Below are 13,798 nucleotides of genomic sequence, written 5' to 3'. Positions count from 1 at the left end.
TGTACCGCAAAAATAGTGCAAGTTTCTGTAGTATAATTTGTATTGTAGTTCCGTCAGTTTGTTAAAATAGGTTCTGTGCAAGTAGCGATAATTACACCAGGAATTTTATAATAATCCAATAATAAAATGTGTATCTTTTTGTTTAATATTCTGGTGTTGATTTATCGAGTGAAGTTGGATGACTTTAACCTTAACTTCGTATATGCTTACCATACCGCCGAGCCGAGTTATCTGAGAAACATCTGCGGATAATTAACTTTTCAGAAGAATGCTCATATGTTTTGCCGCTGTGAAAGTTTGGTCCGAATTATTGAGCATCGTTTTTTTTTAATCAGCTGTTTAACGATCGCAGGTTTAAATCACTTAGTTACATCACACTCTTACTAAGGCTAAACAAGATTATTATAAAGCAGTTCTTTCTCGCTACCAAAAAGATATTGCAAAAACATGGATTCAGATTCGTGAAATTATTGGCACTTCATCAAAGAAAAACAAATTACCTTCCTATCTTATAGTTAATGGAAATAAAATTAATGATGGCAATGCAATTTGTACTGCTCTTAACCAACATTTTTTAGAAGTTGGTGCTAAACTTGCTTCACGAATAAGTCCAGTTGCAGCACACCATATGCACACTCTTGGGACAAGCACGAAAGAGTCTTTTTTCCTTCGTGATACAACTCCCCTGGAAATAGAACAGCAAATTGACAAACTGGATGTGCACAAGGCTGTAGGTAGTGATGACATACCCATAAAGATTTTCAAAATTGCCAAGTTTGTCTTGTCACCTATTTTGTCTGAAATTTTTAACAAAAGTTTCCATGAAAGTGTCTATCCAGATATTTTAAAAATAGCAAAGGTTGTGCCACTCCATAAGAAGGGGATTAAATATGACCCAAACAATTATAGGCCTATTTCTCTCTTATCGCAAGTAGCCAAAATGTATGAAAATATTTTATATAATCGAATCAAATATTTTTTTGAAAAAACAGGTGCTTTAAGTCTCTCTCAGTTTGGTTTTAGAAATAATTATTCTACTGAATTAGCAATAGCTGGGCTTAAGGAAATGATAATGCATAATAGTACAAACAAAAAGATAACATGCGCGATTTTTTTGGACCTCGCTAAAGCGTTCGATACGGTTAACCACTCGATCTTACTGCATAAATTACGCCATTATGGTATAAGAGGGAAATCACTTAATCTTATTGCGTCATATTTAAGCGGACGCCAGCAATATGTTCAAAATAGGGAATTTTTTTCTGAAATGGGCATAATCAAATGTGGAGTGCCACAGGGCTCTACAATTGGCCCACTGCTTTTTTTATGCTATATAAATGATCTACCGGCTGCATCTTCTTTCTATTCCACGCTTTTTGCAGATGATACTTCTCTTTTGAAGTCCGCTACATCTCTGTCCGAACTTGAGACTGTGGTGAACACTGAAATACAAAATGTTCATATTTGGCTTAAGGCAAATAAATTATCTTTAAATTATTCTAAAACAAAATTTATGCTTTTTTGTAATAAGGGAATAGATACTACTAACTTCAAACTCTCTTTAGGCAGTAAAATAATTGAGCGAACTAATAGTATAAAATATTTGGGGGTCACGATAGATGATAATTTAAGCTGGAAACCGCATATTAGTCAACTAGCCAAGAAGTTATCACAAACCGTCGGTATTTTTTATAGACTAAGACACATTTCGAATTTAAAAACGCTGAAAGTAGTTTATTATAGTTTATTTCATTCACGACTGCAATATGGAATCCTTAGTTGGGGATCAGCCGCCAAGTCTTCATTACAGCCAATCCAAGTCTTACAAAATAAAATAATTAGGTGTATATCATTTTCAGAGAGGAGTCGTATAACAAACATCCGACTTTTCTGTCAAAATGAAATTTTACAGCTATCAGAGATGCATACTTTAGAAATTGCAAAATTTATGCATCGGCATGAAAATGGGCTTCTCCCCCCTGCTTTCAAGGACTATTTTACTCATCTTAAAGATGTACATAAGTATGGTACTAGATCCAAAAAAATAGATCCCATTTTACACCACAGGTTTCCACTGATGTTGGGAAGCGATCTTTAAAATATAATGGCGTGCAGGTTTGGGGTGGTGTCCCATCTGAAATAAAAAATGTGTCTCTATCTCTTTTTACTAAGAAAATGAAAAAGCTTTTGCTAACAATGTATTCAGATTAGTTAACATTCTTTTTTTAATCCGTCATTAATATGATTGAATATTGAAATATCTATTATTCTTTCAGTTTGCATTATATCTTCAACTTCCGATTGTATATCAGTGTATATTTCCTCAGGATTTTTATACTGTTTAACAAGAGAGCTATGCTCAAATATATGGACACGTAGAGCCACATAATTTTAATGACGTCATAGAGAAGAAAAAAAAAAAGTAATAGCCTCCTGGAAAAAATTCCATATTCAACCAGTGAAAATTTCAATGCCATTTGGAGTAGTATTCAAAGAGTAAAGCGATTTTTTCAATTATGATGTTAACGAAAAACAACAACAACATAATATTGTTCGTTATGTCCACTACGTGTCCAATAATTGTCTTACCTTAATATTTATATAACATGGTGCAAATGTGTCTGTGCTATTCTGTTCATTTATATTTCATACTGAGCCCGACTCGGTTATGGCGATCTGTAATGTACTAGATCACAATGTAGCACTGGTATTAGATATATTTTACACATGTCCTCTAAACTCTATCACAATGTGCTTTTAGTGTTGAATCGTGGAACTAAAATATCTGCCGGCTCATTCTCCGTCTTTTTTATATTTATATTGTGACAATTAATTCCGACTTCTTAATCAATAACAGTGTTAAATTGGTCAGGAGCCTTGATGACCTTCAACGGTCTTGCATACTGGCCAACACAAAACAATGTGTAAATTGGACTACTTCTATAAAAATCATCGATATTGTTTTATACTGTTTTTCATTGTTTTCATTATAGTCTAACTCTCTAAAAATTATCGATATTATTTAATATTGTTTTTTCATTGTTTGTGGAAATAAATCTCTCTCTCTCTCTCTAGTTAGGATCAAACAGCTATAGAACTTTGGACACAAAATGGCTGGTGTGACGTCACACCAGCGCTTATACCGTTACCAATGGTTGTTCTCACTTGGTTTATAGTCACTTTGATGTAAACAAACATTCTCCGCTGACAAGTCGCTCAGACAACTTTGGACGCGTTCCGCGCAGGTTGCCGGCGGTTTAGGCAGATCTTTGTCCCTTTTTTTCTTCTTCACAGGGCTGCGAGAATTAGAAAGCTGTAATACTGTATGTTACTTTTTGCAAATCACGTTCACGAAATCTATATATATATCCTATACTAAAATGCTGTACCGGTACCCGTTGCAGGCACCTTACAGGTACGGTACTGTTCAGGTCACAACTGCTATTTCGAACCAAAAAATAGTAGACAGTCATGCTGATGCAATCAAGGGTACCGAGGCCTACCGTATGTCAGTACAGAAGAATTTGTCTTCGATACGATGTTGCATTTTTATTAAACAGAATCTATTAGTGAAATATTTTGGTAGACTAACTATGTGTAAACGCTGCGCATATGGTATTTGCCGGTCTGAAAACCTGTACGGTTCCGTACCCCTGCCGTTCAAATGGAGTAAGATTTGTGTCTTTTCCGAAGCCACATATTGAATGCCAAAAAGCGATGAGGTGGATAAAGTAATGCAACAGGCCTCACACTCACAGTATATTCAATCTAGGAAAAATCACCGGAAATACCTTCGTGTGTACCAAGGTAGGCCAACATAAATATTGTTTTCGATACATATGATATATTCAATATGTTAATTCCTCTATGAAATAAATTTTCATACAAGCAACGCGTTCCATCATGCATTTTCATGGATGCGATGGACCAACTGATGAATACCCTGACCCTATATCAGATTCTTGTCGCCCAACAGAAAAGAACCATCAAATTGTGAGGTAAGGATTACTTATACCATAATTTAACTTTGGATCATAATTTAACAGGATCTGTCACCAGATACTTCATTTGATACAGAGACATGCGAATCTGACGAAAGTGAGAAAGGATTGTCAGGGATCCAACCAGATCTGCCCCCAGACTCTTTAGTTGAAACTACCTCAAGTGCCGCTGATGAAAAAGACAGCGCTTCGTAAGACAGCAGAAAAATGAAAGCAAGCATCATCATTTTATTTTGGTCATTTTATTTTTGGTCATTTTATTTGGAGATGAAACCAGGCAGCTTTAATAAAATAGCTCGGACGCTCCATTACTTCATGGTTTTTGTTTGTTGTGCCCAAAAGCATATATCTGGTGTGTATTTTTATTCCTATACAACACAATATCTGCAAAACTGTATAATTTGTAGTAATTTTCTTGGATTTACTTGCTTGTTCCTTCATCATATATTTTTTATAATCTGTTATATTCTATTTCTACACTGAATGAATGAACTATATTGTAAAACCTATCAGATACCCGACTGTTTTTGGTTTAACCGGCATGATTGGAACTCTGGCTCGATCTAACTTCGTGGGATTAGCACCAACTACAGACGACAAAACTGTTGGATCTATTTTGTTCCCCTCCAATAGGTTGTTACCAATGCTGGGGAAGGCTTGTACATGTTTGGCTCAGCGGGAAATCTTTTATTCCCCTCAATTTCATCTGTTGGATAGTCTTGGTTAGTCCATTTAAACCATGTTTATCACTATAACATTATTGGTCTTGTAATTTTATGTGGTATATAGTCGATCTTAATACCTCGATAAACCTGTTGAATCTAATCTTTCAATAGTATATTTGCACCCATCTTACTGAGCTAATAAATCTGTGTTTCTGTGATACGACATAAACTTAAGTGCCCTCACCGTGCCTAGCATGTACAAATTGCATCAGAGACTGACTACAGGCAAAACATTGTATTTCATGATACGCTCCAATGCACATATTTCTCGTCGCCTTTCGCGTCCGTTTTCCGCTCGCTTTTGCTACTCGGCGTCTTTTTTACGTGTAGTACCTGCCTTTTTGCGCCTGTAACGAAACAAAATAATCTCTATATCTGAGAAGTTTTGCTTACTTGGAAAGCTGGAATAACAGGCAAGCTGTAAAGAGCAATTCTGGACATCATAGACGTTTTTTTTTTTATCAGAGAAGATTACAAACGCGATAGCGGAAAGATTTGTGTGGAACATTTTGCAGATAATGACAAAGTCCAAAGTTAGTAATTTTAATGTTTGCGCTTAAGCATTGAAATTTCATTTAAAGAGGGTGTCATACAAAACTGTGCTGCGATACAATTCCATAACACAAAGTTTGCACCTATCGAACTTGCTTTTGTAGGTGAATTTATTAGACATATTACATATTCAGTTAATCGTAGGTAACATTGCTGGTACATAATGCATCGTAGATAGGTTTGTTTAAATTTAGGAATTTAGCTCATAGCCCACTAATTAATATTATCTTCTATGCAGGAGGTTGCAGGGCTGAATTCAACTTGCAGCCTTACCGATCACCTGACGATGCTCATTTAGTTTGGCTCGAGCAAGTCTTCTTGAAATGCTTGTGTGGATGGAAACTACCTATATTTTTTGCCTTCCTCCGATTTTAGACAAATTTATTCTGAGGGATTTCGCATATAATTCTCACTGATTGTTGGCTGTTTATAATTCCTATTGATTGTGAATTCTGATTATAACAATGAGTTGAAAATTTTTTTACCTAATTTACTGGCACCTTTTTCTTGTCAATACTCCAAGCTGAGGTAATGAACATGACAATACATTTATGTCATCTGGAAGCAAAATATGCACACTAATTAATAGTTTGGCACATTGAGATAATACATCATGACAGAAAATACAAGTTAAAGATATGTATGACCATCACATGGTAATTAAAATTATAAAAAATTAATAGGGGCTGTGGAGTATGAAAAGTTCAAGACAAAGAAAAGAACAAATGTTCATAGCTCATGAACTCTCAATTTTGCCTTCATTGCTTTGTGAAGGCCAATATATTTCGAGTGGCTGAATTGGTTCACCTTTATGATAGCAACGATTTTGTATTTAATATAGCAAGATTATTTCAATTTAATTGAAGTGATATTATTTCCCAAAGCAATGCTTGAATCGTCTAGAATAGATCAGTGGTTCAAACTCATGGGTTTTCGAGAGCCGCATTGCGATTTGGAAATTGTAGAAAGGGCCGCAAACAGTTTTTGATAATGTATACTTGAAAGATATTTTTAAGATAGTTTTAGTTTGTGACATATATTGTGATGCAACTAAACAGTTGGATTAAGTTTTATTATTTTCTTCAATTTCAAATGCAATTACATATTGATATTTGCATTCCACTATTATTGCAACATTTGCAAGTTACTGTAATTATTATAAAAAATCATAAATGTCACCAGCATACTAAGGCCAGGCTGAAATGATTTTATAGTACCAACTCTAAATAACGAGGCCACATGATCATGGGTTAATCTGGATCTTTGCAAATGTTTAATTAATTCCAGTAATGCAAAAAAAGTTACTTATATCATTTCATGTATAGATCAGTAAAAAAAAATGACAGATTTTTTCGACAAGACATTTCGCACCACATTGCTTGGCATAGGATTGCTTGAATTATTATTGATATTGATTTTTAGTAACCAAGTCGTTGTATAATTATATTAATATACAAACACATGGAAATTTTCTGTTCGAAGTTGGTCTTCGAATTTGTCATATTGACTGCTGAGCTTATTGTGTTTTTTCATTGTATTGATGGAAATATGACAAATTAAACAATGTGCTTCAAAATTTTGTGGAAAGCAGAAATATTGCAACTCCCATTTTCTTCGAAAATGCCACTTTCTTCATGTACTTTGCGTTTGATTTAATCACTCAAGTGTTTTATTCAAGTATTCTTTTGCTAGCTTGATGTGTATTCTTAATTGGGTCAAAATGTGGACAAAAAAAACTAATATTCCAAAACTACTTTCAGTAAATTGTTTTCTGTGTGGATAATCAATCTCACTTTAAAAGGTTTGAAAAATCTATTACATTTAGATAAAAAAAAAAACTTCCAAAATACTATTACAATTATTTTTAAGCGTTCGAGGGCCGCACTGGAAGTTCTCTGTGGACGCGAGTTTGAGATCCCTGGTCTAGATTGAAGTTGTCTAAAAAATATATGATAGTATTTTATCATGAATGATGATTATACGCCTTCCGTAATTTCTTCTATAGTACTAACAAAAGTTGATGAACCAAATATAACACAGGTGCAGTGAGTTACCCGTAATCCTCATTTTCCAAAGCCGTTTTAAGTATATTTGGCGTGTTTTGTGCCTTTTTACAAATAAGACCGCTTATGCAATCTTACGCTGGGAAGTTTTAGTTTTTTTTCCTCAAGATTTGCAGGATGTGGGGGCCATACACAACTCTACCGGAGGGTCAAATGTCTTTGCATGCCTCCTTAGGTTGTTTTTCTATTGCAAACATTTATGGAGTACTCTAATTATATTTCTTGGAATCACACTGTCACTGATATGTCGCCAGACGTCTGATATCTCCCCTTCTGCTATAGTTGTCCTGTGAATAAATAATAGGAAATTAAGATTAGACGAATAGTTGAAAGTTTTGCTTTATGTCGGCTTAATTTCTTGATTGATATACTTACTATTTCTGCTATTACCTCTTGTGCTGCAGGAGTCTCACAATGCTTAGACAGGTTTGTCCACAACTTTCACATCTGAAAAAAAGAGAGGAGATTTATTAATTTTCGTTAAGAATAAATAAAGCAGTCTATATGGTTTAGAATGGAAAAGCTAATAAATCCAATATCTCATATTTTACTGAATTTGGTATATAAACCAACTAATAAAAGGGTTTAGTCAGAAAATTACAAGCATTCGCGGCTCCAAATACTTGAGAGATCAGACTATACAAGATAGACCGGTATGAGTGAAATGTTAGGTGAACTTGTTAACACTTTGATTCAAAACGCAAATATAAGTGAATGCGCAATAGTATATTACAATGAGCAGCAATCAACAATGAGTAAATATCCTCACTGATTAAAAGAATCTAACTGGAGGTGCATGAACTATTTGAAACCATAAGGGGTAAGTAAATATGTAATTTCGGCAAATGGGCAACTACGTACCGTACTGAATTAATAACTTCGTAGTATTTGACAAAGGCTGTCTTTCCCACATGTACTTAACAGTGCGATGCCCGGGTGTGATATACCACCATAGTATTTACCTTACCTTTTTCCGATTTCTTTTTACCTTAACTTTCCAAAATATCATTAAAATCGACAACAACTGTCGAAGCATGCACGAACACCATTCGTGCTACGCCTTGAAAGCAGCACACATCCGCTCGTTTTCGTCTCGTCAAGTATGTGCATTGGAGCGTGCTATCGAATACGATCTTCGGACAAAAATGCCGGAGTTGCGCATCATGTTGTTTAATGTCATTGGTCTGAGCGACCAAAATCAAAACAATTAAGGTCAAAGGTCGGGGAAAGGTCCATTGACATTCATTTTCATGTGGTAGTTTCTAAGTTTTCTTTTGTTGTAGGATATTGGAAAAAAAACCGACTGCCATCCAAGTACCCCTTGAAATCTTCTCGTGAACCCCTGGGGGTTCGCGAACCCTAGTTTGAGAACCCCTGCTCTATAGAGGACTTGCACGGGTCACGTGACTTTGTTTACTGGACGGCAAAAAAACAAAAACGTCCATTTGGCTCCTGTCAGTTGCGAGTCGGATTATACGTTTCCGTTTTGTTTGGCTGTTGAACATGGTTATTTCATATTGTTTCGTTGGCTGTACGTATAGTATAGACAACGAAATGGATCTTCAGTTATATTCCACTGTTTTCAAAAGATCCGGAACGTCGCGCAATGTGGATATCATCTATTGGTAGGACTGCTTGGTGTCAAGTCCAAAAGTCATCTCGCTTGTGTTTCACTGTGTGCGGGCAGCACTTCGTTGATGGTGAGTGATAATGTGCTGTTATCAATTTCTTTGAATATTCATAAGCTCCTTCACTCCGATGGAAAGCAAATGACAAACTACTGTTATTGTAGGCCTAGGCGTAGACTTGCCTTGTGTGAGGAATTCATCATAAGGTATTGTTTCCCTAGTTAGCAGGTAATCTATTAGTAAGTGTGAAAAGTTGAATAAATAACTAAAGTTTAACGCCAGTGCTCATGCAAAAATAACCAGAATTCAATTGAATTCGCCATCTGGGAATACGCTTGCCACCGCATCTCTGATCACCCTGGTAGTTTCACAGGTTCCAATCCCATGCGGGGATAGTTATGTGCATGAGGATTGCAGCTCTCCTCCCAATGAGGATGGTTCACACAACCGCTGGTCGATTACGACATCCCCCACCATCAAGTATATGCTTCTGAAAACAAATAACTGGCTAACTAATCCCGACATAGATGTTGTATCGTACGATGTTGCACCTTGCAATCCTCCTAATTGTATGATTGTTTCGTTAATTAGCAGGTAATCTATTAGCCTACTGATCTGATACACAAACTTGACACTGTCAAATGATGATTAGTGTTTAATTTCTTTTCAGGAAAAAGAAAAGATAACCCATTATCAGCTGCTTATGTCCCATCAATATTTGAATTTTCGCCATCCCCAGAGAGAAAAGAATAGTTAGAAAAGGGGGGATTTTGAAGAAAGGAAAAAAGCAGGACCATTTCAACAAATTTGTTAACTTGTATGCGTTGCAATATCACTTTGCAGTTGTAAGCATAAACATTTAATGTGTCTTTCGACTAGACCTACCACACTTTAAAAGAAGCCGCCTATACTCATTTTCACTAGAACCATAACACTGTAAAATATTTGATAGAAATTACCCCTAAGGCATCATATCTTTCATTTGAAAGGAATTCCACTATACGTTTAGCCAACGGGGCAATACGAAATAACCATTTTCAACAGCCAAACAAAACGAAACGTATAATCCGACTTGCAACTGACAGGAGCCAAATGGACGTTTTTTTTTTGCCGTAAACAAAGTCACGTGACCCGTGCAAGTCCTCTATAGAGGACATTGTCACGTGACATTGTTGCTGGACGGCAATAAAACAAAAACGTCCATTTGGCTCCTGTCAGTTGCAAGTCGGATTATACGTTTCCGTTTTGTTTGGCTGTTGAAAATGGTTATTTCGTTGTTCTGTTGGCCGTACGTATAGTATAGACAACGAAATGGATCTTCAGTAATATTCCACTGATTTCAAAAGATCCTGAAGGTCGCGCAATGTGGATATCATCTATTGGCAGAACTGCTTGGTGTCAAGTCCAGAAGCCATCTTACTTGTGTTTCACTGTTTGCGGACAGCACTTCGTTGATGGTGAGTGATAATGTGCCGTTATCAATTTCTTTAAATATTCACAAGCTCCCTCATTTCAATGGAAATCAGATGACAAACTACTGTTATCAGTAGGCCTAGGCGTGGGCCTACTTGCAGTTGCAGACTTGACTTGTGTAAGACGGTAAGGAATTAATAATCAATAATCAACTACTGTTATTAGTAGGCCTAGGTGCAGACTTGACTTGTGTAAGACAGTAAGGAATTAATCTAATAATCAATTACTGTTATTAGTAGGCCTAGGCGTGGGCCTACTTGCAGTTGCAGACTTGACTTGTGTAAGACAGTAAGGAACTAATAATCAATTGCTGTAAGGTATTGTTTCCCTAATTAGCAGGTAATCTATTACTAAGTGTAAAAGGTTGAATAGATAACTAAAGTTTAACACCAGTGGTCATGCAAAAAATAACCAGAATTCAATTGAATTCGCCATCTAGGAATACGCTCGCCTGATACTGATCACCCTGGTAGTTTCACAGGTTTCAATCCCATGCGGGGATAGTTATGTGCTAGAGGATTGCAGCTCCACTCCCACCGAGGGTGGTTCACATGACCGCTGATCGGTTACGACCATTCCCCACCATCCAAGTACATGCTTCTGAAAACAAATAACTGGCTCTCCCCCAGATAAATTCTATCCTAATGGTGCTTGTACAACTGATTCAAAATGTCTTTTTATTGTCATTGGTAAAAAAGATATGCTACCCGGAATCAAATTCATTTACGACTAAGTCGTTAGATTTTATGAAAACTCTTATCTGTATCCATTATCTTACAGATATGGGTGCGACCATGGAATAGATGGATGGCAAAGTATAAGTTGCAACAAGACCACAGTGGCACAAGACCTCAGCTTGCATGACTTGATAATACATCCTCAGTATCCATTTATTGATGCTTATCGTAATGACAAAGTAACTTGTGATTACTGTGGATTGGTGGAGATAAAGTGTCCATTGTGCTTTAACGAAAGCAACTTCAAGACGACCCTATCAAGAAAATAATTGTTTCGGTGGGTCTGGTAGTGAAAGTTTCAGTCTAAAGTTGGACACCGATACTACAACCAGATACAGTTGCCAATGCAACTTAGTGAGGCGTAATATTGCGACTTTGTGATCTGAAAGAAAATTCTGATGGGTAGCCGGCTAGCCGCAACCTTTTGTTTAAAGAATATTATGAGATACGTCTTAAGAGTCTAAACTTTTATTTGAGAGGGGTGTAACCCAAGCTAATTTGCAAATAGTATTCATGGTACCAAATGTATCACACACTTTACAGTAATTATAAATTATATTGGAAAAATAAAGCACGTCAAAAATGTATTTTTAAAAAACAATTGGTTTTATCTGCAGATACTAGGTTGATATTGAGAGTACACAAGAGAATTTTCAGTGTGGCATGCATGAGTCCCTAACCTCAAGATATCTATAAGCAAGGATAAGATAACCTGGAAGTAACATTCCATAATTTAGAGTACAAAATGTATCTGCCTCCACAGCCCTTTCAAATGGAAGATATGATGCCTCGGGGGTAATTTCTAACAAATATTTTACAGTATTATGGTTCTAGTGAAAAAGGGGTGTAGGCGGCTTTTTTTTAAAGTGTGGAAGGTCTAGTCGAAAGACACATCAAATGTTTATGCTAACAACTGCGAATAAATATTGCAACGCATACAAGTTAACAGAATTTGTTGAAATGGTCCTGCCTTTTGACTTTCTTCAAAATCCTCTTTTTTCTAACTATTCTCTGGGGATGGCGAAAATTCAAATATCCATGGGACATGTAAGCAGCTGATAATGGGTTATCTTCCCTTTTTCCTGAAAATAAAATAAACACTAATCATCATTAGACAGTGCCAAGTTTGTGTATCAGATCAGTAATAAATTACCTGCTAACTAACAAAACAATCAGACAACACCTTCTGGCCATTAATGGAGATTTCTTTCAATTTAAAAGGCAACTATGCCTACCAATGTGGGTAGTTTTTAGGATAGAATTTATCTGGGGTTGGGGACAGATTGCAAGGTGCAACATCGTACGATTACCATTCTATGTCGGGATTAGTTAGCCAGTTATTTGTTTTAGAAGCATGGACTTGATGGTGGGGGATGTCATAATCGACCAGCGGTCGTGTGAACCACCCTTAGTGGGAGGAGAGCTGCAATCCCCTTGCACATAACTATCCCCGCATGGGATTGGAACCTGTGAAACTCCCAGGTGGATCAGAGATGCGGTGGCGAGCGTATTCTCAGATAGAGAATTCAATTGAATTCTGGTTATTTTTTGCATTAGCACTGGCGTTAAACTTTAGGTATCTATTCAAATTTTCACACTTACTAATAGATTACCTGCTAACTAGGGAAACAATACCTTATGGCAATTATTGATTAATACCTTACACGAGTCAAGTCTACAAGTAGGCCTACGTCTAAGCCTACCAATAACAGTAGGTTGTCATCTGCTTTCCATTGAAATGAGGGAGCTTATGAATATTTAAAAAAATTGATAACGGCACATCATGACTCACCATCAACGAAGTGCTGTCCGCAAACAGTGAAACACAAGTAAGATGGATTCTGGACTTGACACCAAGCAGTCCTGCCAATAGATGATATCCACATTGCGCGACGTTCCGGATCTTTTGAAAACAGTGAAATATAGCTGAAGATCCATTTCATTGTCTATACTATACGTACAGCCAGCGGAACAATACGAAATAACCATTTTCAACAGCCAAACAAAACGGAAACGTATAATCCGACTTGCAACTGACAAGAGCCAAATGGACGTTTTTGTTTTATTGCCGTCCAGTAACAAGGTCACGTGACCCGTGCAAGTCCTCTATAGTATAACAGTGATTGGTGAAATATCGATTATATTTTTTACGCCTTTTCCAACAACATTTTGCTCTATTCATGAAAGATTTACTGAAAACTTACTTCTCCTTGTTCGAAGCAAAAGGCACCAGTGAGCGTCACTCGTATTAGCCTATGCCATTATAAGTGTCTGGGCTGGCTTAATTTGGGCTGGCTTCGCTCTTGAACATATAGTATCACTGCGGTAACCTAGGGAGAGGACAAGATTTTAAATAAATAAATTGAATGTTTTTGTTCGTTTTATGTTATCAGTGATATGTAACTTCAACGGTGTTTCTATTTATTTTATCCAAGATATATTATTCATTTCCCTAGGTTACGGTATTTCTGAGAACATGGTTGTTGAATATTTTTTTAAATACTATATTATTTTAAGTACAACTATGCTGAGAACACATTAAAATGGAAAGAGTCGCCGAAAAGACAAATACCTATGCTGAGGGAAAGAATCACCGAGATAGGTTTTTGTTAGCGTTTT

General features: G+C 36.4%; 1 long non-coding RNA gene across 1 annotated transcript; it reads right to left on the bottom strand.

Moving 5' to 3' along the window:
- Positions 1-11,923: 11,923 nt before the first annotated feature.
- Positions 11,924-13,222, bottom strand: LOC144424550 (uncharacterized). The gene is made up of 2 exons (XR_013476752.1): positions 12,972-13,222; positions 11,924-12,261 (listed from the first exon to the last, which is right to left on the bottom strand). It is a non-coding gene; the product is annotated as an uncharacterized LOC144424550 (long non-coding RNA).
- Positions 13,223-13,798: the final 576 nt, after the last annotated feature.

Source organism: Styela clava, chromosome 6, assembly GCF_964204865.1.
Source record: "Styela clava chromosome 6, kaStyClav1.hap1.2, whole genome shotgun sequence".
In the NCBI taxonomy this organism is placed as follows: Eukaryota; Metazoa; Chordata; class Ascidiacea; order Stolidobranchia; family Styelidae; genus Styela; species Styela clava.
This window is presented reverse-complemented; position numbering and strand designations above follow the sequence as displayed.